Raw genomic sequence first — 26825 nt, 5'->3', positions numbered from 1 at the left:
ATTGAATCTTTTCGTAATTGTCAGATTGTTCAGGGACTATTGTTAAGCTGCAATCTCGGACTTGCACGTGCTCTATTCAACTTCAGGAAAGGTTTGAATGGGAATTATTTCTCAACTCATAATTGGTACCCTACAAATAGCACCATACAGGCAACTGTATAAAGCGTGACACCAAAATATCAAATGTTCTATCCCAATGTATATAAGTTGGCAACCTTGATTAGAAAATACCAGGGTTGTTCGAAGGGTTGTAATTTCTGGTTCTCCGTTGTATTCAGCCTTAGAGACAGTGTTAAATTTGAGAAATCCGACACCATTCGTTTTATCGACCACGAGTGGCGCAATAATGGGTGAACAATATCGCAACATCAGCAGCACTGATGGATGATGTGGTAGGCGTGGTCCCCGGGACACGGGCATCTGGTGAAGACAGTGCGAACCGACAACTTTATGTTCCAAAATACGGGATCCCATCAAATTACAACAGAATCAGGTGCATGGACCGTGTAAACCATATCGTAAATGGAGGACCGCTATAAATTTACATATTTGCGACTGCATATGGGGTTATTGTTAACTTTTAGAAAGTATTACAGTAGAAATTTAAAAAATAATAATTGGAGCTAGCTACTGACTTGAACGTATATAATAACACTAACAGAGAATATAACAATGCCTAAACATATAGATATTTACGTGTACATGCATAACGAACAAATCAGGGTATGATATATAGAACAGATAATACAATGCAGATGTTTCATAAAAAAATCCAAAACAACGAAATAAAATAAATGCAATCAAATATGATTCTCAATGAGAAATAAAATATTAAATATTTACCTTAGTAATCTTATTTAAATAACATGGCATGACATGATATGATATGACATGGCATGAGATGACATGACATGTCATATGATATGATATGATATGATATGATATGATATGATATGATATGATATTATAATATGATATGATATGATATTATGATATGATATGATATGACACGACACGACACAACACGATACAAAACAATACGACACGATACGGTACGATACAATATGATACGATACGATACCATACGACACGATCTAACGTGACGTGACATGATATGATATATGACACGACACGACACGACACGACATGACATGACATGACATGATACGATTTTATATGATATGCTACCTGATATGACATGACACGATACGATACGATATGATATGATATGCTACCTGATATGATACCTGATATCCCTTTACCTGTATTTTTCTATTCATCAATGTTATATAATAGTTGTAAGAATTTAAGTATAAATTTAAATTTTACCCTTCACCTTTTAGAAATATTAACAAAAACTGTCCGCGTTTGGCATCATATGAAAATGTTATGTTAGCGAAGAAGTAGCTAACGGAGTGATAATCGTACGTTTACAAAAATTTTTGCTAATGTATATTAAATTTAAACATGTTGGTCAGAGTTATATTTTGGCAAAACAAAACTATTCAAATGTGTGCTATTATCCTCATGGGCTGATTAGGGTTGTCGGGGGTGGGGTGGCACATTTGTTTTGGGAGTGTGGGGTCACTTACGATATAGATCTACAAATACAAAAATGAAAGTTATCCTTAAACTGTCCTTCATATATGCTTAGACTAAGTAATAGACTGTTTATACCTATTAATCACGTGCAATTTTATCCACAACAACCAAAGGGGTACCGGGGGGGGGGGTAGAGGAAGGAGCTGGGTCATATGCTCCTCCCCCTCAGAACTTAATCCGACACTAATCATTCTGTCTCGTTTCCTTTGACTTATTTTTGCTTCCTAGGAAACTATTCCGAAAAGAGAAACTATTAGTGCCAGAGCGCTTTGGAAGAAAGGAAAATATAATGAATGATTTTGCAATTAGTTCCTCGTTAAAACAGAAAGTGCACCGGCTTCTGTGACCTATTAGAAAAAACCTATTGTAAAGCAAACACAAGCTTGATGAAGTATGCCCTCGCGAATATACCTGCTCATTCATCAATATTTATTAATTAATAAACCCCACGCAATAATTTACATTTTAATAACAAAGTCACTAGGCACGAGGTAGTTCTTGTACATGATGAACAGCTAGTTTAAACCAAAGTTGTTTTTTTAAATAAAAAAAAATCTAATGGAGAAAAATTATGATAGATCGGACTGTGTTGCATGCACTTGTTCCATATGTCCTCCCCTGAACGGTTCTCCTCGAGTGACTGCACAATTAAATTTCACTGGACCTGTTTGACAAAGGAGCAGCCAACGGCATAAATCATATCCGTTGCCCCGAGTGACAGTTCATAATCTTTGTACTTAGTTATTACCTCATCAATCGGATTATCTCTAACTCTAAATCGAACTTTTGATGCGTAAAGATAAAGAAGCGTGCCAAATGTCAGATTTAATAAAAAATACATCAATCTTCCACCTTTACCGTTTCTATATTGTAATGTAAGCTCTGCAAGGATGTTTTAATGTGCCAATTTGCCGTTATAATACACCTCGTGGTTTTAGCATGAACAATGCAGGGTGGTCCCGTGGTTTTCGATTATTTAATTAAAAAAATGTCTAAGATTTATTCCATTCTAATGTCAGGTGCATTTGTCAACGTTCGCCCTCAGTCTAGCAGGATTTTACACTTGGGTTATTCCCGAAGACCATTTCTCGGTTGGAAGTAAGAGCGATGTAAGAATTTCAAAAGATTACGAAATTGTTGAGGAAGCAATGCAAGACCCACAAAGCTAATTTAATTACATTGCATATTTGGACCCCCAGGTCGTGTAGACAATTTTTTAATTCTTTGAAAAGCCTGTTGCGCATATTTGGAACATTTGTACTCGGAAAATCAATTTGCACAAGCATAATTGCCAACAGAAGACAAAGACTGACATTTGACCAACGTTCCCCCCCCCCCAATAATTGTGTATGTGTATGTTTGTGTGAGGGTGTTACTTTGCCATCTACTTGTTCTATCCATGAATAGTGGAAATACTAACAGCGAAGAGCTCTTTAAATGGGAGACTGTTTTTGTGAAAATCGGTTATTACTTAAACGAGTTAAAATACATGTCCATCTTTTCACCCGAGCTGTGCTTTACCGTATTGCATTATTTCATGTTCAGTTTTCTTTTACGGTGAATGGATGTTGTTTCCATGTTTTAAAACGAAGCTTATAATTTGATGGAACAAAAAAGGCGCAATCTGCCAAAGTACTGTAAACGTATTTAAAAAATAACAAAATAACCAAAGGCTAAAAAGGGAAATATTCTTAAAATATAGAATCTCATTTTGTTTTATAAAAATCACAATCTTTACAAAAATTGAAACAATTTTTTTTCAGGCGGCTGGATCATTGGTATCATACGATTTCTGTTTCGTAATTTCACAGAAAGGCAAAACGCAGCGTATAACTTAACGCTGTGCCGCTTTTGTCTTCCTTTTCCAAGAATTATGTGGGATTCTTATTGCATTCGTTTGCTTTTCTCCGAAATTTCTAAGTGTCATTTTTCTTTCTATTTAGTTAAATTGATTAATATCATTCTATAGTATGACCCGTTCTCGGACTATTCAATGAGGACATTATGATATTAGTGTATCAAATACAAAATAATATTTTCCTATTCTTAGTGTTTTGTGACAATATAAATATCTATAAAACTATTTACTGAAAAGTTGTGTCGATAGTGTGGAGAGAACCAGCAAAACAAAGCTGTTGCATGTGTTTCCACGAATGTAAACATAGGATATGCTCTCACGTGCAGCAAATTAAACTTTTCTAAATAATAATGTGCAAGGAATTATATTTTTTTATTTTATTTTGGTATCATCAAAGTATTTTATTGACAGACTCTTTCAGTGGAATTGGCAGCAGAGCCTATTTTACCTTTCTTGAATGCAGTGTCAATAATTATTTAGAACTTTCCGGGGCTATTGCTATTAGAAAACAGAAATACATGTATTTACAACTGAATCTCCAAATTCCATTTTTTGTTTCGTTGCTGCGTGTAACTAAAAAAAAAACCCCAACAGTACAAACATATTAGCCGCTTTTGCACTTAACGTTCGACCAAACAATAAAGTGCCACATACCTTAATACTAACAGCGTAGCAAGTAATTCTGCCCTCACCCCGCAATATTTAACTCTCATGACTTATGGAAAATGTTGGACCGGCCACCCCCACCCCCACCCCCACCTCTCTCTCTGTCTCTCTGTGTCTCTGTGTCTCTCTGTGTATGTCTGTCTGTCTGTCTGTCTATCTCTCTCCGTAGCTGCAGAGGTTGCTTGGGTGGTTGCCACGCCACTGCTTTATATCACCAATGCATTTAAAGTGTTTGTAGTTTCAAAAATAGCAAAAACTTCTGATGCTGGACGTTGTTGATGTTAAATTTTCTATTCGGTAAGCGGGGTACCACTATTCATGTTAAATTTTCTATTCGGTAATTGGGGTACCACTATTCATGTTAAATTTTCTATTCGGTAAGCGGGGTACCACTATTCATGTTAAATTTTCTATTCGGTTAGCGGGGTACCACTATTCATGTTAAATTTTCTATTCGGTAATCGGGTTACCACTATTCATGTTAAATTTTCTATTCGGTAATCGATGTACCACTATTCATGTTAAGTTTTCTATTCGGTAATTGGGGTACCACTATTCATGTTAAATTTTCTATTCGGTAATCGGGGTACCACTATTCTTGATTTCGCAATAAATGTGATGGTATAAGAGAAGTATATTCATTTATTTAAACACTTTCCTGAATAGATCAACTAGTGAATCGCTCCGGTGGCCTGGTGGTTAGAGCGTCCGCCTCAGATGCGGGAGGTCGTGGGTTCGATCCACGGCTGAGTCATTCCAAAGACTTACAAAAATGGTACTAACAGCTGCCTCGCTTGGCGCTTAGAATTAAGAGGTTAATGTTAGGACTGGTCGTCCTGGTGTCAGGATAATGTGACTGGGTGGGACATCATGCTACATGTCTGCGGCATGATGCCCCAGTGCTAGACATCACAATAAACTGTCACACTGCAGACAACGTAGCGATATGACTGAAAAATTGTTAAAGCTACGTTAACAATCCAAATCACACACACACACACACACACACACACACACACACACACACACAGAGTCAGTGACATCAGAATCTGGCGCATAGTCGCAAGCCACGGGAGATAATCCACCAAGCTTCTTAATCACCCGAGGTCGCCTGCGCGGTGATTTCCTCGTTTCTCATGAGTATGCATTAACCTGCTTAACTAATCACTGCGAACTCGATTAAAATTTAGTTGCAATTGTGACCTATAATGGCATTTCACGCTATTTGAATGAGCCAATCAACGTTTCTGTTTCAAACACAGTCACTTATCGATCAATAAAACCGGAACATTTATAGATGTTGGAAAGATTGTTTCATTGTGCCGTAGATGACGTATGTTTGCTTATGCATACTCATGAAAAACGAGGAAATCTCCATACTGGCAGCCACGGATGATAAAAAAGCGCAGCGGATTATTTCCCTCATGGGCTGGGACGATGGTTCAAACGAAGTCGATAGAATTTAATTTTTTGTACAAAGAGAGATTGAACATGTTGCAAAAGTACTTCGTCTATTAGGTGAAGAATTATGGCTAAATTTAAGACATTCATTGCCTAAATATATATGTGTCGAAAAAGCACACGACAATGAAAAATGTGGCGTATTTCATGTTCGATAAATCGTTTTGATACTTTTAGAATGAAAATACTACCTGTCACGGAACAGTCATTTGAGAAGAAGAAAAAAACTCCGAAGATAAAAGCTGTCAGATTGATGTAGTATAGGATAATCACTGCCTCATACAGGTGCCATATATGCTGTCACACAGGAGCGCCGAAATTGCAGTTACTCATATTAAACTGCCAAGGTATATAAATAGCATAGGGATTCGTGTACCGTCAAGAAAATGTTCTGACCAATGAAACATTCTCATTTGTACCGAACCTACTGATAATTTTGCTGAAAAGAAATGTTACGGCTTTATGAACAATTTATGAAGAGTTATTTCACCTTATGTGGGCCAACATTGATAATTTCCTTCTTTGATCCATATTTACGTGACTATGCCATAATAGTTATTTTTTTAAGTATACCATCTAAATAACAATAAAATAGCTCTTAAAGAAAAAGTCAAATTACTGTCTGAAAATTTTAGGAAGATATCTCCATAGTAGTTATATTATTCTTTTCTCCATATTATTAGCAATGAGAGGTAACTCTTGTAAAGAAGTTACACCTGGATGGTAGTTTTGTCAAACGATCATTCCACGTGATCTTGTTTAAAATTAATATACCAAGTACATTTTAATTGTCCCGTTTATTGGTCATGTAACACAATTTTTAAAATGTTTTTAAAATTAACCTATGTGTAACATTAAATACATTGATATCATACAGACTTGGATGGTGTTGAACTTTAGTTTTAGATGTTTGTATTTTTTATGCTGTAATATTTATATAAATCTTACCAGTCAGAACTTAAAAAGAAGTAAAGGGAAATGTTACTTTTCGAAGTAAGATCCCAATTTATAACTCCGGAAAGTCATTTGAAACATTGTAAATGTAAATATATATTCTCTCCTTGCAAAGACGATATAATTTATTGTCCACATCCAATAAACTTGCTTGTTTCAATAATCCATTATTAATACAATGTTTGAAGTCTGTGTATTGATAGTGCCATTTTAAAAGCAAAACTGAAACAGCACACGCCATAATATTTGACATGAATTATAAGCGTGAAATAAGAAAACAATCTTTAATTTTAATTGATTTAATGGGTGAGAAACACAGGGATAATTCTTTTTTACTGCAATTTCACTCACACCATCTCTTAATACCTTTTAAAGCACCAATGTTATTTGTACTATTTTCAAACTGCAGGATATGTGCTAGTTGTTTATACTCGTGTTTATGGATACAATTTGTAATCATGGTGAAGTACATATAAGGACCAATAATTTTATTTGCATCAGAATTAAGGGTGAATGTCACCAGTTTATGTAAAATGGAAACATCGATGTAGTGATATGTCAAGTGTCAATATGAAGGATGCCTTCAGTTTCTCCTTTTCTCCCGAGATCCTCAGTTTTTGAGATCCAACAAATAAACAAACAAACAAACAAAGTAATGAATGAATGAAGAGAATAAAAAGATATCTGTATAGAACAAATAGCAGACTCCGTTCCTTGGAGAGTTCAAGTCTTCAAAGTGAAACCCTAAACCTCCGCTTAGTCGTTTTGTCACAGTTTTCAAATAAATAGATTACGATAATGGATGGTTCAGGCGGGATGTTGTCCATACATTATAACGTCTCTCCGAGGGTGGTAGCGTATTTGACATGGGGAGCTGATTGTTGAAATTGGACTAATTATATAATTAAAAACTAATATGAAAGACGGATGGGTGAGCGGCGGTAGATTTCGTATATAAGTCAATTTATTACATTACATGCATACAAAAATAACTGCGGCATTACCCCACTTTTACCATCTGAAAGCAGTCCCTGCAAGTGGATAGCACAGACTTTATCTAGTTGGCACCAACCTGCCATTTTCATATATTTTAAAAGAGCGGCTTGATTGTTGTAGTAGAGGCCTTTTTATCGGAACTACTGATTGATTGTTTTACGTCACATCAACACATGACAGACTATTATATGATGAGTCAATGAGAAAGACCCTTGTATCCGACCCAGATTGATCTGGGCAAAATTCGATTCCACAGCCAACATGACTGTGAATCTAGCACGCTAACCAGTGTACGCTCAGTAACTCTGGCCTCTTATTGGTTAAAGTCGGTGGATTCTTTTCTCGGTGGCAGCTCGTTCTCCATCGCCCTTAACCATCTTCTCTAGCCAAGGTTCTGATGTGTTAACCCTATTTACACCTTGGCGGATCAAACATATATTACTACTACTACTACTACTACTACTACTAATAATAATAATAATAATAACAAGAAGAAGAAGATGATGATGATAAAGAAGAAGAAGAAGTAGATCTTAAATGTGACTGATTTTGTAAGTGTTTTGGGACAGACATCCAACTAATGTAACGCCAAAAAATGATATTGATAAAATCTATTTAGATGTCCGAGTAGAAGATTTAAAAAGTACACACATTCAACTTCATCTTCGTTTTGGATTTTATCTAATGGTAGATATGCTCTTCTGTAAATGAATTAGTGGTTAATAACCCTTTTATAAATTGTTTTATAATAAGACATAATGATTTACTGTAGACATTGTCCATTGTGATGACGACAATTTGTGAGAGAAAAGCAGAGATAAAGTCGATGAATGTTACAGAATTTCAGAGAAAATTTGAAAGTGAAGTTTTCACTGACATTTTAAAAAGCGGGTGCTGTGTCACGACACATATATTTTATCTTCCAATAACGTCTGCCAATTCCATTCAAAATATCGTTACTTCTAATTGCATCTTTATTCTCTGCTACAATTTAAAACACATGTGTCGCAAAGTGTTCTAATTCTCATCGACGCGTACGATATGACTATTAACAGGAAAGACTATTAATGTTTTTAAAACAACTAATTTCAGGTAGTGAACTTTGGCATGTCGAAGCCTGAAGCTTATTCTTGTTAGATGGAAACCATTGGGAACAGCTGGGAACAACACAAGCGATTTCGCTAATTTTTAATTGAACTTATTGTCATCTTAATAATACAAAAATGGAAGTGTTTGAAAGATATTGCATGGAATCAGTGGTAACATTGAAACTGACGGAAACTATTATCTGAAACAATATTAATATGCATGCTTTGTAACGACGATTCATGTGTACCACTCAGTCTGCTCATTTTCCGCCTCCTCTCAACCGTCATTGTTTTCTTCTTCCTCCTAATTCTTAAGGTCATCATCATCATCATCATTATCGTACTGGCACTTACTTTCCATTTCGTTGGTATAAAGGGACCCCCGAGTGGCCGAGTGGTCTAAGGTACTCGAATTTACAGATTTACTCACACATCTCAGCTCTGTCAGCTTAAGTTCGAGTCTAAGCTCGGCCAATGCGGGTATGTGATCAACCTTGCCAATATCTCGCCGTTTGGTTTGGTTCTTGCCGGATTCTTCCTCCGCAAAATGTACTGGCCGTCCTGTATTGCTTGCAAATGGCATTAAACCCCACAAAACTCACAAACCAATCCTCGGTATGATATAGCCTACAGCATGTTGATGTACTGCTTAAAACCAACCAGCAAACGTGTACGATTTTTTCAACCACATTTATGCTGCTTGACGATGTAAAATAACGAAAACGTATCTCGCGAAAAACGATGGAGACAACAACAGAAACATTACTGACTTCAATAATGACTACGTATGTCATTATCACTAACATACATACATACATACATACATACATACATACATACATACACATTTTGAAAGCGTATAAATGGTTGGAGAGATAAATTCCAAGTCTTGTAATAGTCGATGGACCATGTTTTATTTCTAAATCCATTCAAGAATCATTTATCATCGTCATATACACGAGACTATGACTGGTCTTTGTCTTGGGGTATAAGCTAGTGTTATTCTGTCACCAAAAAAATAAACAAATAAACGAAGACCACGTTTCTTGTAAGACAACATTTAGCAACATATAAACACGGAGAATCACGTAATGTGACCCCCATTCCTGTGAATGAGAACACAAGAAGTGTCTGTTCCTGATTTTGGAACAATGGTCGCTTTAATGTAAGTGTCATATCAGCAGCCAAATGACGTGGTCAGACTCTCACGAAGTTATCCATCATTCTTGGCCAAGCAAAATCAAGCACCTTAAGCGTGAATAGCAACCATTTTTGTGCCGGGAATATTTGTTATGAATAATACTTCACAGTAACGACTATATGCAGCCTGACAGAACAAAGAAAAATAAACTCTCTCTCTCTCCACCCTCTCTTTCTCTCTCTCTCTCTCTCTCTCTCTCTCTCTCTCTCTCTCTCTCTCTCTCTGAGATGTCTCATATAAAATATTCTTCTTCTGCACCTTTCCACACTGAACGGAGTAATTCAGCGTAAACAAAATTGATTTTTGTGGCACGTGCCACTATCTGCTTTCTTGTATACCAATCTCAACACACAAAGATGGCCCATGTTTTGGGTTATCATGTTGCAGTCGTTGATCTTATCGGTGGAGTCTGATAATTAAGGGCTTTGAATTTTATCCATGGATCATTTCTCCAGGTGACAACTGATGTGACGATCGACTTGAGTTTTGGGACAAGACAGTCGTAGATAGAGGGATTAACTTCGCCTGATAAATTGTGCCACCGGTTGCCATGATGCGAGAGCAACCGGTCGGCAACATTGCAATGCTGCAGAAAAGTTGTATTCATAGATGGATTTTTGCAGAACACCTGTCCGTAATTTATTTTAAGGTGTTTTGTTTATGAATAGAGCTATTAAAATTGTTAGATAAGCGGCACTGTTGTGAAAATCGGACAATTCTAAATTGCTCTCGTAGAGATATTTTTGACCTTATACCACTGTCATACCACGAAATGCAGTGCAATAAATGATCTAAACATCTCCAACGAAGTACAAATCTCTCAGGCCGTGATTGTTCGACGCAAACTGTTTTGAATTTAGATTTTTAAAAATCACAGACAAGTTTATATATTGAGCTGGCTGCTGTAAAATCGATCGTGGAAAAGAAATAAGTGCACCAAATATATATATATATATATATATATATATATATATATATATATATATATATATATATATATATATATATATATATATATAACAGTGTGAAAGATACCAATTTAACAATTTTTAAAATCATTTTAATTGTACGATAATTTTCAGACATAACCTCCTGTAATATAAATCAGCGGAAAAGCCACATCCTAGCGACAGAAATCACGAAGTTGCTTGGGCATATTTATTAACATCCTTTAGATGTATTTTCATCACTCAGATTTGTATTCTAGTTTAGTTATTTTGAATCTCCTGCGTATGAGACGTGTTTTGTTTTTCGAGAACCCATACAGATTCTGATTTCAACTGTTTAGCTTTCACCATCCATCCACTGCTAAAAGACAAGTATAAATAATAATTTTAATTATGCAAATGCAGGTAGTACAACGACAAACGAAGTTGCTTTGATCTTCAGAAGAAAATGAGAGCAGGCGGACATTGTTCGTTTATTTTCCTTCAAATTTCGAAGCCAATAAAGAATGCAATTGATAAGTATTATACAGTAAGTACTGTTATAAATTATAACTATATTTATTTGTAAGTTAAATATTTACAGTCAATATTTTGCTTGGAAGACGAAAATTATATACAATTTTGTACAAACCATTAATTAGTCATGAGTTTACGAAACATTTTAACATGAATAACTAATTCAGACCTTTCTCAGAATCTAGTAATTTCATTTCCACTGGTGCCAAATTTTCGTAAATTGCATAGATTGCTGAAAAGTTAAATGCCGCGAGAGTTTTCAAGCAATTATGTTTAATGTTACTTGGAGATCTCGCGCGGAAAACTTTAGATTCCTTATTATCCTCGAGCTCCACGGTTTATGGACGAAAGTATACGTTTCTGCGGTTTATTCCATAAATGAGACGAATGAAGCCGCGTCCCTCGCCAGAGGTGTAGCTATGATATTTTGCGCCCGGGGTCGAACTATAAAATTGGCGCCCCAGCCCCCTCCCCGTTTAATCACATTTTTGAATATTACCCTTGTTTACTTATTATAATGTAACGTTGTAAGCCTCATTTTGGCGCCCCTGTACCTTGGCGCCCGGGGACATATGTACCCCCCTGCACCACCCACCCCCCAGCTACGCCTCTGTCCCTCGCTTTTGTGGGACGTCTGACTCGTCCCACAAAAAGGTTAGTCTGGTTACCTGCTTAGTATGCTCCCTGCGTTGCCCTCCGTTAGTATAGCGGAAGGCAACGCAGGGAGCATACTAAGCAGGGAACCAGACTACAAAAAGGTGTGCCGCGGCTCTCTTCCCCTCATTTCACTGGCAAGATTTAGCCAACAATGTGTTCAAATTTCCTTTAAAAACCAACCCTAAAAATACAAATAAGGTGTCATGAGAAAGGTAAGAAATGGGAACAGAGACAATATTGTTCCATGTATGTACTTTAATCTGCTTGCATAAGGTGAAATTTGTATTGCAATATTTTATTGCTCCGATAAAGTTGTGTGCAAAGACTTCTTCCGTAAATATATTGCTTTTGCACTTTTTTTTATTATATTATTTTCTTCAAATAATATCAGGCTAACTTTCCGTCACCCACGGAAAGAACTTTAATGAAACGTTCTGTCGTAGGTGTCGCCATATTGGGTCTTGATAATTCACATGCAACTGTTTTTGTGTCCACCGAATTCTATGTTTTTGTGCAGTTCAGATTTTCCAGGCAAATCCGTATGCAATACTCCCAATAATTTTATTAGAATTAAATATGATAGGTGACAAAAACAACCCAATTCGGTATTTAAGACATCTAAGACCAACAACATACTTATCTCTCGTCAGACAGTCGTACAGCCTCGTACTGTCAAAACGTAAACAGAAGGGTGTTTGAGACGAAAGAGTTTTGCTGTTGCATCTGCATTCAGAATCCCAATTTTACCGTTTAACTGTCGTGCAGATTCCGAATTCTAAATTGTAGGGGTTTATGCGGGTATATACCCAGTGAAGCCGCTGGCGAGAGAGGAATCGGGTGCTGTAATTACAAGCTAAAGAGTGACATCGGTTGAACACTCCTTGTCATGAACCCCGACCAGCCGCGCTCTGAACCTATAATTAGCGAAACAGAAACAACATCAAAGGAAAAATGGCGGACAGACCTTCATGCGGGGAACATGGCCGTATTCGAAATAGGACCATCTACTATAAAGGCACGCAGGTGGAGGGAATTAGGCAGAAAATGCGGGAGAGGGGTGATTTCCAACTCGGGTTGGTACGCTGGCTCCTTGTAATTTGCGTCTGGAACAATGTTAGAGATGATATTTTATTTGTCGCGACATAGCTTGGCACAGAGGAAAAATTATCTGCAGCTTCTAATATAGATCCAGTCACGTTCCCATTGTTTGCGCATTTATCACTGAATTAAAAAATACAAGAATGGTTTACAAGTATACAAGGAATAATATGCACACAGTAGTTTCCTCCATGAGGGTTAAAAGTATGAAGAGATGTTTTTCTTAATAATTTATCAACTTCGTGAGAACAGGTACCATTTTACACATTTTGTTATGATACATTAATAAGGAACTGGGAGGCTAAGCCAAAATAATTGTTTCAAGAACCTTTAAAGTGAAAATTAAATGAGAAATGTTTTGTCGTCACATGATCCCCATTTCTCTAGGATATGGAAATCGTAAACAATCCATATTAAACTTATATTTCTGCTTTGAAGAATCGAAAAATCACAATAGATATCCACGTATATAATAGTTTTGAGTACAAAGCCCGCGACTGGATGGAACAGTTAAAGAATTAGCATACAAGGAACATGACTTGTAGCAGATAATGGGGAAGGATTTGACAGTCTACTTCTAACTTGACGCCAAAAACATTGTTTTGAAACTTCTAAGGACTAAAGCATAAATAACTTGACAACTGGAGCACTTGCAAACTGTGCCCGCATTTACAATAATAAGTTTCAAACGTTGATTCTAATTTTCGAAAGACTTGTATAAGTGTTTTTAGCTTCTACATAGATTCTGTTTGTGCATATGCACGATTTATTTTTTTCCATGCAGGCCAATATTATCCCATGACTAATCTGCGAAGTTGTTGACTTTGATGAAGGTAACTTTTACTAGAAAAATGTCGCAAAGTATCACATTTTGACTGTTCAGAATGAAATTGCATTCACAGTACATAACATTAGTACAGAGGTATTAAACATTCTCTCCAATTTGCTTGTTGCAAATGCACACAGCTTCTCCTTATGTCAGTCCCCCTTGCAGAAGTATATAATAGCTCTAATAATCATAATATGCTAGGTATACACCTCAGTGTGTAGTGCCAAGAAGAATTTTGCCCATAGAAAAAAAAATAGCATTCCATAATTTCACCTTGTGGACAGGTTGACGTAAAAATTGAACATTACCTCCATTTGTTCAAGTTGTACGAATATTAGCTCTAAGAGTGCAGTGCTGTTGGGACGAATGGGAAAGGCGTTTCCTTCATTTTTCACTGACTATGACACTGATAAGAGCACGCGGAATGTCAAGTCGAGTAAGAAATCTCGAACGTAATTGTCGCCAATGAGATCAGTATTTTGAACTCCTTTCGATCACGTGGAACAATATGGCGGCTGAAGGCGACAAGGCCGTCTCATATGTTGTGCACTCCGCCAGAGGAGATCACTAAATACATCAAATTCACATGTATTCCTACAACTACTTTCGATGTTATTTCACGATCTGACGGAAATAATAGAGCGAGGTTCCGATTGTAATAAGAGCAAACTATATGGGTACTATTAGTTTTTAAACGTGCTCACTTCTGTTAAGGCATTTTGCGATTGCGGAATGCATGCAGGTGTTACTGATCTTTGAAACTAAAGAGGTTGACAACATCCAAAAAACCACGCACGTCAAAAACTGAAGATTTGACAGCGAAAGTGTTTAAATTTTATGTTTGGCTAAACATATCAATACATTCTTATGAAGAAATTTACTTAATCTAATGTACAATCAAAACATGTATTAAACTGAATTTATCAAGTCAACGCAACAACATACGTAATGAGGACAATTGATCAGATCTATTATTTGTATTGGACTCTTAAGATATAAACAAGTTCGCATAGATGTTCGGAATAGGGGTGGTATCCAAAACTGAAGAGTAAATCACGAGATAGCAGAGGCGTTTACTGACCGGAAATGGCGCTGAGTGTGATAGGCTCATACAAAAGTGCCACAGGAAGCAAAAACAACCAATCAGTTGTCATTTTAACACCCACTGACTACCCTAAGCAAATAAATAAATAAAAATTATGTTCAAGATTTTATCCATGTCATTGGGTGTATTTGGCAAATCATCTAATAAGGAACGAAACGGTCTTGGCGCGTCAAGATCTCCGACATTAATTAGATCTTGTTACAAAAAGAATATCTTAATTTTCATCAGATTATTCTTTACTGTTACACATTCCGCCCAAAGTTTTATGTTCTTTGAGGACTATAAATTGAATGAAAGAAACCAAAGAAGAAGAAAAAGATGATGATACTGACCATGATGTATTGTCTTCTTCTTCCTTGTCGTCGTCATGATCGCCACCACCTTCAACAATATCATCAACATGTTGCAAATGCCGCGAAGAGAAACAATGTGAACATAACGTTTAAAAAAAATACGTATATAAAAGACATGTCATGAAGACTACCTATAGATTTCAGGTTCACTCAAAATTATATCACATAGAAATATTCGTGATCTTGCGAGTGTGTGTTTTTTTATTTTTAAAGTGGATTAACAATTTGAGTCATATCACTACGATGTCTGCAGTGCGGCAGTTTATAGTGATGTCTAGCACTGTATCATCATGTCCCACTAGTCACAGTACCCCGACACCAGGCATACCAGACCTATCACTAACGTCTTAATGCTGAGCGCCAAGCGAGGCAGCTTCTAGTATTATTTCTATAAGTCGTTGGTATGACTCGGCCGGGATTCAAACCCGCGACCTCCAACATCCGAGGCGAACGCTCCAACCACTTAGGCCACCGGAGTGAGTGAACATATAATACCATTTTTACAGACCAAAATAGCAATGTGTTCCATGAAATAGCATTGTGCATTATAAATTTTTGATTTGCATATAATTTGGATTGTAAATTTAAAAAAAAACACATGCCTCTTGACAGACTAGTTAAAATTATCTCAGTCTTCTTTTAAATAAATTTCCCCGTGCATTTTTTTTTTTTTATTATGGATATAAGACCCAAAACATGCTGGAAAAAGGACAAAGTCATCTTAACTTTTTTATGTTCATTTTTAAAACTATTCTTTTTGTTTATTTGTCATGTGACTTAAATTGTAAAGTTCATCAACTGTTAGAGGGAACTCAAAACATATGTTCCTGTAGGTTTGTTTCGTAGTTTTTAAAATGGAAATGGTTCTCTAGTGTAAATAAAAAAATAGAAAAAAAATAATCGCAGATTTGCCTACAAATATTGCATTTAGGTATCTAAGATTAAAACTGTACGAACAAAGAAAACGAAGCAATTTATTAGCATCAACTGTTCTTCAAAGAGATATTTCTATTCTGCACACCCCTTTATTTGAGCTTAAAAGGGGTAATATCACATGTCCCTCTTCTATTCTCACCACGCTTCGCATGTTAATGGAATTTACAGAGGTACCGTCGAGCTATTAAGATTTACACTTATTTTATGCACTTCAGCCGCTAGCCTATAAGGCTTTGGTCATAGTCTTTTGTCAAGGTGTCCAAGGTCCCATCTTCGTCAAAATGCATCAAAAGAACTCGCCGGCCAATGTTCTCTAGATTGCAGTAACTTAATCAGTCGCCTACAGGAATAAAGAGTCCAGCATATAATTTACATTTCATCTGCGACTCTTGTGGTCACTCTAATGACCAGTGCACCTACGCGTGTTCTGAAATAAATAACTGCGATTGTAGAGCTTCCTTAAATTTACTGGAACATAAATTACAATATGATCAATCGTTTGATCCATGAAATTCCAAGAATATTTAATAGTTTTGTATTTGTGATCATCAACCATCATTTGTTTTACTGCGTGTTTTGAGTACTGAATAATTTGGAGCACGTGACTTGCATCGCGAGCCGTAAGCGTACATTAAGTGCTTCCCCGCACGCGTTGGGCACGCGGCACCTGACCATGTGATCTAAGGTCAGCTCTACACCTAAAGGCAACAATAAACAGTGCACCTGCAACCCGACCTGTGTCTGTCGAGAGGTCTGCAATGTTTGCCGACTGAGGCAGACGACAGGCAACTCAATCCTAGCCACCAGTGCAACGACTCGTGCAATTCTTTAAAACTTTGGACAAATATTATTTCAGTTTAAAGAAAATTATTTTCTCGACTGCAGATTATATATGCAGCTGTAGAATATTTGAAAACTGCGGAGACATAATGTCGGGCTTCGCAAAATATCAGTTTCTACAAATATTTGAGGTATACTGTTTTGAATAAAAGAGTATTTTATACTGACAGTATCTTGTATTGTATCTTTAAGTTAGTGAATGTTAAGTCAACACATGCCTTCTCCGCAGCATCGCATATACAGACAAAGGATGGGATTACTGAAGTGCGTATTTCTTTTTATCCTCGCAGAAGACAGGCGAGGATAACTGTTTATAACGTAAGACGGGATGGAAGAAAAAAAAAACATACAAGCTGAGACAGCATTTATTGCTATCAATTTACACAGTAAAGACAACATGTTTTGACAACAGAAAGAGGTATTACTTAAATATCAGCAACATAAAGGGATTTACATGAATAACGATTGCTTGGTTTTAACTACACTTTAGACAATAGCTTGGCTCTCTCATTGGAGCAAAGAACACAAGACATCCAACCCAAGAATAAAAAATAGTTTTGAATCAAAACGATTTTTAAACAATGTATACAAATTATACAAACGCACAAACACACACACGCACACGCATATATATATATATATATATATATATATATATATATATATATATATATATATATATATATATATATATATATATATATATACACATACATACGAACGGAAATACATATGTAAAACCACAGAAAATTTCACATTATCCATGACTGAAGAGAGTAATTGGTGAACAAGAGTTAGTTCACAAAATCGTTCATGTATAAATTATGACTGTAAAAGATAAGACGATAATGCAAAGGGTGATATCTCATGCTAGTATATCTTCATCAAAATGGGTGGAATGAATCGTATGAACTCGTTAACTCTGGCAATAAATATATGAAAGTGTCATTTAAAGAGAATAACAAAGTTGTCAAGGAGAGTATTTCACAGAAACGCGTCACGTGGTATCTATGCTATCAATCAAATACAATTATCTTTACTCCTTTAACATATGCGCATTAATTTCACAATGAAAGATACAAAGAACGTTTAAACATTTATCCATTCAGTTTGTGAATATATGTACGTTAAAACACGCGATGTTATTTAATTCATTCAAACATAATTCAGCAATTTGAAGAAGAAAAAATATTTTAAAAAAATAAATAATTATTTTTTATAAAGAATGGACACAAAAAAACAACAACAAAAAAACCTCAAGCTTATATCGCAACGGTTTATCCGAATGGAATAACACGACTGACCTATTACATGGTCAGGTCAGAGTTAAATTGCTGTCGGCTGTGTCAGTGACTAATCATTAAAAGTTAACAACAATAGATAATCGTAAAAGAAGCATCACACTGCTATTAATGGGCCAATTTTCTCTTCAATTATTTTATTCGACACCGATCACGATCGCGTAAGGGGTGGAGACGAAATCGAGGCTAATGGTGCATATGAAGTTATATAACCAACAGTCATGGCAGTTAAAAAGTAAAAAAAAAAACGAAACAGGAGAAGAAATAGTACGAGGAAAATGAGAAGCGAGGCTCGCAAGGTCTTTTATTTTCCTAGCAATCTGAGTTTACAGAAGCACCGACTTTTTATAGGTACGTTATTATTATTATTATTATTATTATTATTATTATTATTATTATTATTATCTGTATAGTAGTATGTTTTTCCTAAATTACACTATATATATATATATATATATATATATATATATATATATATATATATATATATATATATTAATCAATACTAAATATCCAGATTAATGTTTGATTATATGTTCTGCAATGCAATTACTCTGAAAATTGATACGCAAGAAAGAGAGGAATAATCAAGAGTGAAGATTTTTGCTTTCATTACACAATGGAACAAATTTTTTTCGACCTATATATTTCATTTGTTTCCTGTGTTCTAAGTGGCAGCTAAAACATGCTGCCCGCTACCGCCCTGCCTCCCTCTCAAAAAAAGCACATCTAGGTTACGCTAACAAGAAAGGTGCGTCCATAAAATAAAGTTATTAAAACTGAATTTATGAGGCAGATCATGTTTTGACTCTAATCGAAGTTGCAGATTGTCAGACTGGGAGTACTATATCGTATGCATAACTGACACATCTGGTGAGCTCTAAACGATTTATTTTAGCAATAAATCTTTAATTACTGATTATTAAACAAATCTGAGATTTTACTTAAGTGCTCTGATATCATAAACCTAACTTTTATATGTTTGTTCCTCCAAACACGAGAAAGGCATACTGGCGGGCTTCAAAAACGATCTTTTTGTAAGCTCGTAAAACTGGGAGCGCTAAGTGTGCGGGGGTATTTCGTCTGACCTTCTATTTACAGGGTTGATGCAGTGTCCCGCCATTACTACTTCAAGACGCTATCCTGGCATTTGTGTTTTCTAATGACTTCACGTTTTAAGATTTCTTAATGCTAATAACTATAATTCTCTGCATATATCTTGGAAAGGTTTTATTTTGGCGGGGTACCTTCAACTAGGGACATGGGGTTTTTTAACAATGGCCGCTTGACCACTGGTCACTTCTTCTTTCATCAAAAGTTAAGATTGATTTTGTTTGGACAATACTGCCATCATTTGGCCGCGGTCAACGAGAGGACAGAGCCTTTGTGTCGGGTCAAATTGGACAGGAAACGTCCGGAATGGACAGCGGTCACTTGGGTGGACTGACTGTACCACTATTTTCACCTGTCCACTCAGGTGCGTCTGGACAAGGCAAACTGCATGCAGAAGTATTTACAATTAAATCTGAAAAAGATTCTGGACTAATGAGGTCAAGAAATAAGTGCCCAGGGGCCACTGGTAAATTAATATGTCCACTATCATTTGATCATAATGGAGTTGCATTGTAATTTCTTTTTTGAAAATTTTAATCCGGAAAAATAAATTTTGTTCATTCGTGGTAGTAAACAAGAGATTAAGTAAAGAATATCAAATGTGGAAATAAAGAAATGATTAAATAAGGAAATTAAAACTGTGTTTGCCGACCCAAAATATCGCGTGCCAAAAAGACCATATTGCTAAGGTTTTATGATAGACCCTGTAGAGGAAGCTTGGCGCCAATAACAAAATTTGGATTGCTTTGAACAAATGTGCCATACATAATGAGTCTTATTTTAAAATTGAATTAATAATGTCGACTCATAAATAAACTTCAAAACTCTCCCTGTATTGCAAAGCGAAGAATGCATGACCAAGAAATGACACTTTCTCAAGAAATGACCTTTTATAGTAACTTGGAAGTAAATTATATTTTATACACGGTTTTTAAAGTATTCGTTTTCACAATAGATATCTTACAAGATTTGCGTCAGCTCAGTTAAAATGCATTAAGTCAGAAAATTTCAACAGTAAAACATATTACGAATTCCAGTTTCATAGTTAACATGAATGTGTCAGACATTAAAAGTTTATTTAAAGATATTCTACCTTTAGAACATTAATGTACGTTTGCAGCGAAAATATTTGTTGATTTGAATTTTGATTTCGGCAGTACAACACTCTATATAACTTTGCGTATATTGTTTGGATTCTATTTATGGAATTACAAACCTACATTGAGTCAGTGGTGAAAACTGGATAAAATTGTATTTGTTACATCACCTTGAGGAGTAGTGCTTTAGACGGCGAACTTCTGTTAAAATTTGTTTGTACAAAGTTTGAATAAAAAGGAAACATTCGTGACCAATACTTTACAAAAAAGATAAACTTGAAAACTTCATTCCTTCTTAACATTTTGTTTGTTTTTGTTTAATTTTTCTTCAGAAATAGACTGTAAAATGCATGACAAGAATAAATAAAATTCCTTGTTTTGGTTTGGAATTGTTCAGTTGTCCCCCCCCCCCATTTTTGTATGGCAAATGTTATATGTCATATAAAAATCACGGACATATTTTCAGTTGTCTAATCGTCCAAAAGGCTTGTAACGACAAAATCATTTATCATATTTGAAACGGAAAATCGCTTTGTATGATGGGCAGGCAAATTATTTGCCAGTAAAACAATTACCATGAGCCGCACGTGGAAATTAATGTACTGCACATTATATTGTTTCTGCATGTAACTTTTTTATTAGTACAAGGTCGTCTGTCAGAATTTATTAAAACATTTGGAAAAATTCTGTCAAGCTTAAAAAATGTCCCTTTTATCTGATGCACGTCAGACGATGTAAACCAAACTGGACTGCACCAAACCAAGGGATTAATTAAACATTTGGCAATATTAATTTTGATCCAAATTGCCTACATTAAAAATTCATTGTTCTGACCAATCAACATTTGTTGCTATCGTCCTCAACATTTTTTCTTTTCTTTTCTTTAAATTGTTCTTCAGAATTAGACATTACGTGTTTACCTTATTATATACTGTCAATCATTTATAGAGACGATCTTCAAATGACGAACATATTAAGCTCTAATATCCACAGCTCAACGCCCAGTGAATGTAATTGATAAAGGTGAAATGTAACAAGATAGGTAAGGTGGCGCTCAACAGTTTTATGTTTTGTATAGGTTAGGTTTTTAAAGCAAACGAAGTTCCCAGGATTTGCTCACTGGTTATCATGGCTATTTTAAAAAAAATGTATATTTTTGGTATTGTTAAAAGAACTTTTAATTCCATTTTTGGGTTTATGATTGATGGGTGTAATTTGGGTTATGGAGTCTGGCCTCTCTTCAGATGTGCACCTATAAAAAGAACTGCTAGTTCCGGTTGGTTATTTTGACTTGCTGGACTTCAAATTTAAATTGTGAACAAGAACAGAGCCGAAAACCTTTCTTACTTTTTATACGTATTGTAATTCATTCATTCATTGCACTTTCAGAAGCTGATGTTATTTTGTTTGGCAAAATTCGTTTTTCATATTTTAATAACTGCTAAAGACAGTGCACTTTAGACTAATTCCGGATAATTTTTTAGCACATGTGGGCAAGCATTTTGGTTAGCTGTATGTTTACATTATGCACGATTTCTACAAGTACAATATTCCAAGAAAGCTCAGCCATAATACATGAAAGGAACATGGAGGTATGCCAACATTCTCTCCGATGTGCATGTTGCAAATGCAAACAACTTCACCTTATATCTGCCACTCTCTCATAATATGTGTAGAGGTCCCCTAAAGTTGATAGATAGGTCCAGACATTGATACGAATACGTACAAGCCATCCATATACAGTATGTGGTGCTTTAACATTATAGAAAAAAAAAACTAACTTCTTACTTGTGATCGATATATCTGAAGATAAAAATGAGTAATGAGGAAAAATTAATTTTGAAAACAACATTAAACACCGTGTATTCATGTTGGGAAATTCAACCAGTCAGGATCGAGTAGTTAATGATTCAACAGTCCGGATCAAGTGCTTAATGATTCATCTTCCTACACCAGTCAGGATCAAGCCCTTGATGGTTCAACTTCCTATGTCAGTCAGGATCAAGCGCTTAATTATATATGTTCCTGCACCTGCCAGGATCAAGTGCTCAGTGACTCATCTTCATGCGTCAGTCAGGATCAAGCGCTTAATGATGCATCTTCATGCACCAGTCAAAATCAAGTGCTTAGAGACTCAACTTCCTACGTTAGTCAGGATCAAGCGCTTAATGATTCATCTTCCTGCACCAGTCAGGTTCAAGGTCTTAACGATTCATATTCCAACACCAATCATAATCAAGCGCTTAACGATTCATATTCTTACACTAATCAGGATCAAGCTCTTAACGATTCATATTCATACACCGATCAGGATCAAGCTCTTAACGATTCATATTCATACACCGATCAGGATCAAGCGCTTAACGATTCATATTTTTACACCAGTCAGGATCAAGCGCTTAACGATTCGTATTCTTACACCAATCAGGATCAAGCGCTTAACGATTCGTATTCTTACACCAGTCAGGATCAAGTGCTTAACGATTCGTATTCTTTCACCAGTCAGGATCAAGCGCTTAACGATTCGTATTCTTACACCAGTCAGGATCAAGTGCTTAATGATTCGTATTCTTACACCAGTCAGGATCAAATGCTTAACGATTCATCTTCCTACACCAGTCAGGATCAAGTGCTTAACGATTCAACTTGGGTCAACACAGGTTCATCAAAAACTTGAAGGGTTGAATCTTAAATTCATGTTGCTGTTGTTAATGATGTTGTAAGAATTCGATTTTGACAGTTTTTTATATTATTTCCTCAACCTGATTTTGATCCCAACCAAATCCGCAAGCACCCGTATATTAGAGGTCAAATCCGCAAGCACCCGTATATTAGAGGTCAAATCCGCAAGCACCCGTACATTAGAGGTCTAATCCGCAAGTACCCGTATATTAGAGGTTGAGAGGGCAGTGTATGAATGCAGTATTGAATAGTATGATCCCAAACATAACCGGTTAGTTTTATTGTTGTTGTTGTTGTTGTTGTTACTTTCGTCTTTGTTTTGTTTCGTCGTTTCCTTTTAAACTGCAACATTGGTATTCTCTTTAAGATACAGACGCTATAAATAACTAACATTGTATATGCGCCCGCCCCGATTAACACCTACTTGTTTACGTTTAAGAGTGATTGCGATCTGAAACCGTGTCCACGATAAATGACAGGTGATGCACGATGGATAAAATAAATATTTCTTGCATCCCAACAATTTAAATTAATAGGAATCTGATACGTTTATACAACCATTAGCATTCCAAAAACAAACTATCATTTGCCAATGATGAAATTACACGAGACCTTCATAAAAAAATCGGTGGTTGACAAATGACTAAAGATTATTAGCAATGCTGGTTCAACATACCTTAGGGCATGGAGTACATGTACTGGTTTGATTTCTTATGCAGTTGAAGATTTTGTAACTATCCAAAGGTAACCTTGTTGGGATTTTATCATGTTTTCAATTAATCTGACGTCTACTGTTCAACCTTGATCAAAACAAGACGCATTTATGTCCGATATGAACAGGGACACAGCTTAAGCAGGAAATAGTTTAATTCATAGCTCGCAAACCTGTCTATATCTCTCAAACGACTTTAAATATGCCGTTGATCTAGCTATCTGTTTGTTTCTTAACAGATAATCCAAGTATAGCTCAGAGGAGCGAATACACTATTTATAGCCCTGTGATAATACGAATCGCGGACATTAGTGAGATTAACAAAAGATGCAAACGTGTCTTTCAAATTTATTTCTTGTCCTTCAGTCGAACTTTGGGGTGGAGTGTTATGGACAATTGACTTCGCTCTTTGTCGCTGTAAATTGTCGTTTAGCGATAAAGAAAAGAAAGGACCACCCCGTTCAAGAAAAGAAATAAACGAATTGCATTTTTTCGGATAATTGAACACAAAGATTACCAAATCAATTTCCAACGTTTTGAATTCACTTTATTTTTTATTACTGTGAACATTATAACCAAAGGTAGAGAAAAGAGAATTACACTTTGAAATATCAACAAGCTTTGAACGTCTTAATTTCTGAGGTTATTTATTGCGCTTTTAAACATCAAAATTCCTGTTAGCTCGAGACAAATCGCGAAAAACGTTTCCCTGGCTCCATGTATGTGTTCTGTTTTATTCTTTTAAAAATGATATATGATGTGCTAATTAACAAAATTACATGTACTTTAATAACGTCTGAAACTTGCTATGAGGAGGCGATTGTTTTATATAATACATGTGATATCAAAGCGATACGCTGTTTGATTCATCATTCTCGCTGAGATAAATCTGACAAGAAAGAAATATTTCTGATACAATATACTGTAATTGTTAGTCTTCAAGTCTTACCTAGTTTAACAAATATCACAATCCAGTCTCTCATAATGCTCAGCCAACGCTACAAACAGCACAGCCCAATTTCTCATAATGATCACCTAACTCTACAAACAGTACAGGACCGTCTCTTTCATAATGAACTCCTAACCCAGCTCTACACACAGTACAGGACCGTCTCTTTCATAATGCACATCCAACTCTACAAATAATGCACACCTGACTCAACAAGCAGTACAGGCGTGAATCTTATTATGCTCATCCAACTGTACAGTGCAGTCAGGGTAGGATCGGACCCCGAGGGGCCGAGTGGTGTAAAGCTGTCGCCTTTACCGATCACTGCTATTTCATCTCTGTCCGCGGTGGTTCGGGTTTCGGGTTCGGCCAATGTGGTTATGTGAGAAAGTTGCCAGTAGCTACCCGTATGTAGGTGGTTTTCCCTGATTTTACCTCCAGCAGTTATACCGTCCGCCATATATAGTCTATCTTGCACTGAGAAATGGCGTTAAACCCCAAAACAACAACAAACAGCGTATGAATCTCGTAACGTTCACCCAGCTCTAGTGTTAAGTATATCTGTATTGTGCGTTTGAATTTCTGCGTGGTTGAGGATTGTGGATGGAGATTTTGCATAACTATCTTTTGTCATTATTGTAAGTAGTAAACAAGATGTTTACTAAAAATTTGAGTTCAAAGCCTAACCTTGTTTGCGAGTCAGTGGAATTTTCCATTTGAATTGCAGAACATTATATTTCATCTGAGGTCAAATGAAATTTGTATATATTCGGGACTTGATAAATAAATAATTAATTCCTATCTTAAAACTAGTCTCTGGAATCCATTTGTTATCAGAGTTTATATGTGTGTTTAGATACAATTCTAGAAGAATTAGTGATATAAATCATTCATTGGAATTACTAAGGGCTCGTTGACCGCGGAATAGCACATTACTTCGGATTTGTGTGAATTCATTCAGAGACATCGGTATTACACCATTGTTATACCAGGACATTCAAGACTATTGGTACATCAATACGTTTATAACTATTTGAATTCATTCCAAACTTTTGATCTCTTGATCTTGAGATGGAACATTTAAAATTAATTGGGATTTAATTCACAATACTGTCAAAGTTTCTTAAATTTTTCTTTTCGTAACTTAGAGAAACAAATTGTAAGTCGATTTTATTAAACCTGTTGTTACATATTTGAAGAACTAGATTCGTAACATTATCGACAGTGCAGACGTATCCTTCATAATGATCATCCAACTCTACAAACAGTGCTGGTCAATTTCTCATGATACTCACCCAACTCTATAAACAGTGCTGGCCTATTTCTCATGATACTCACCCAACTCTACAAACAGTTCTGTCCTATTTCTCATAATAATCAGCCAACTCTACAAACAGTGCTGGTCCATATCTCATAATACTCACCCAACTCTACAAACAGTGCTGGCCTATTTCTCATGATACTCACCCAACTCTACAAACAGTGCTGGCCTATTTCTCATGATACTCACCCAACTCTACAAACAGTGCTGGCCTATTTCTCATGATACTCACCCAACTCTACAAACAGTTCTGTCCTATTTCTCATAATACTCAGCCAACTCTATAAACAGTGCTGGTCCATATCTCATAATACTCACCCAACTTTACAAACAGTGTTGGTCCATTTCTCATGATACTCACCCAACTCTACAAACAGTGCTGGCTATTTCTCATGATACTCACCCAACTCTACAAACAGTGCTGGCCTATTTCTCATGAAACTCACCTAACTCTACAAACAGTTCTGTCCTATTTCTCATAATACTCAGCCAATTCTACAAATAGTGCTGGTCCATATCTCATAATACTCACATAACTTTACA

Source organism: Sinohyriopsis cumingii, chromosome 3 (genome assembly GCF_028554795.1).
Source record: "Sinohyriopsis cumingii isolate HCF-2022 chromosome 3, ASM2855479v2, whole genome shotgun sequence".
Classification (NCBI taxonomy): Eukaryota; Metazoa; Mollusca; class Bivalvia; order Unionida; family Unionidae; genus Sinohyriopsis; species Sinohyriopsis cumingii.
This window is presented reverse-complemented; position numbering follows the sequence as displayed.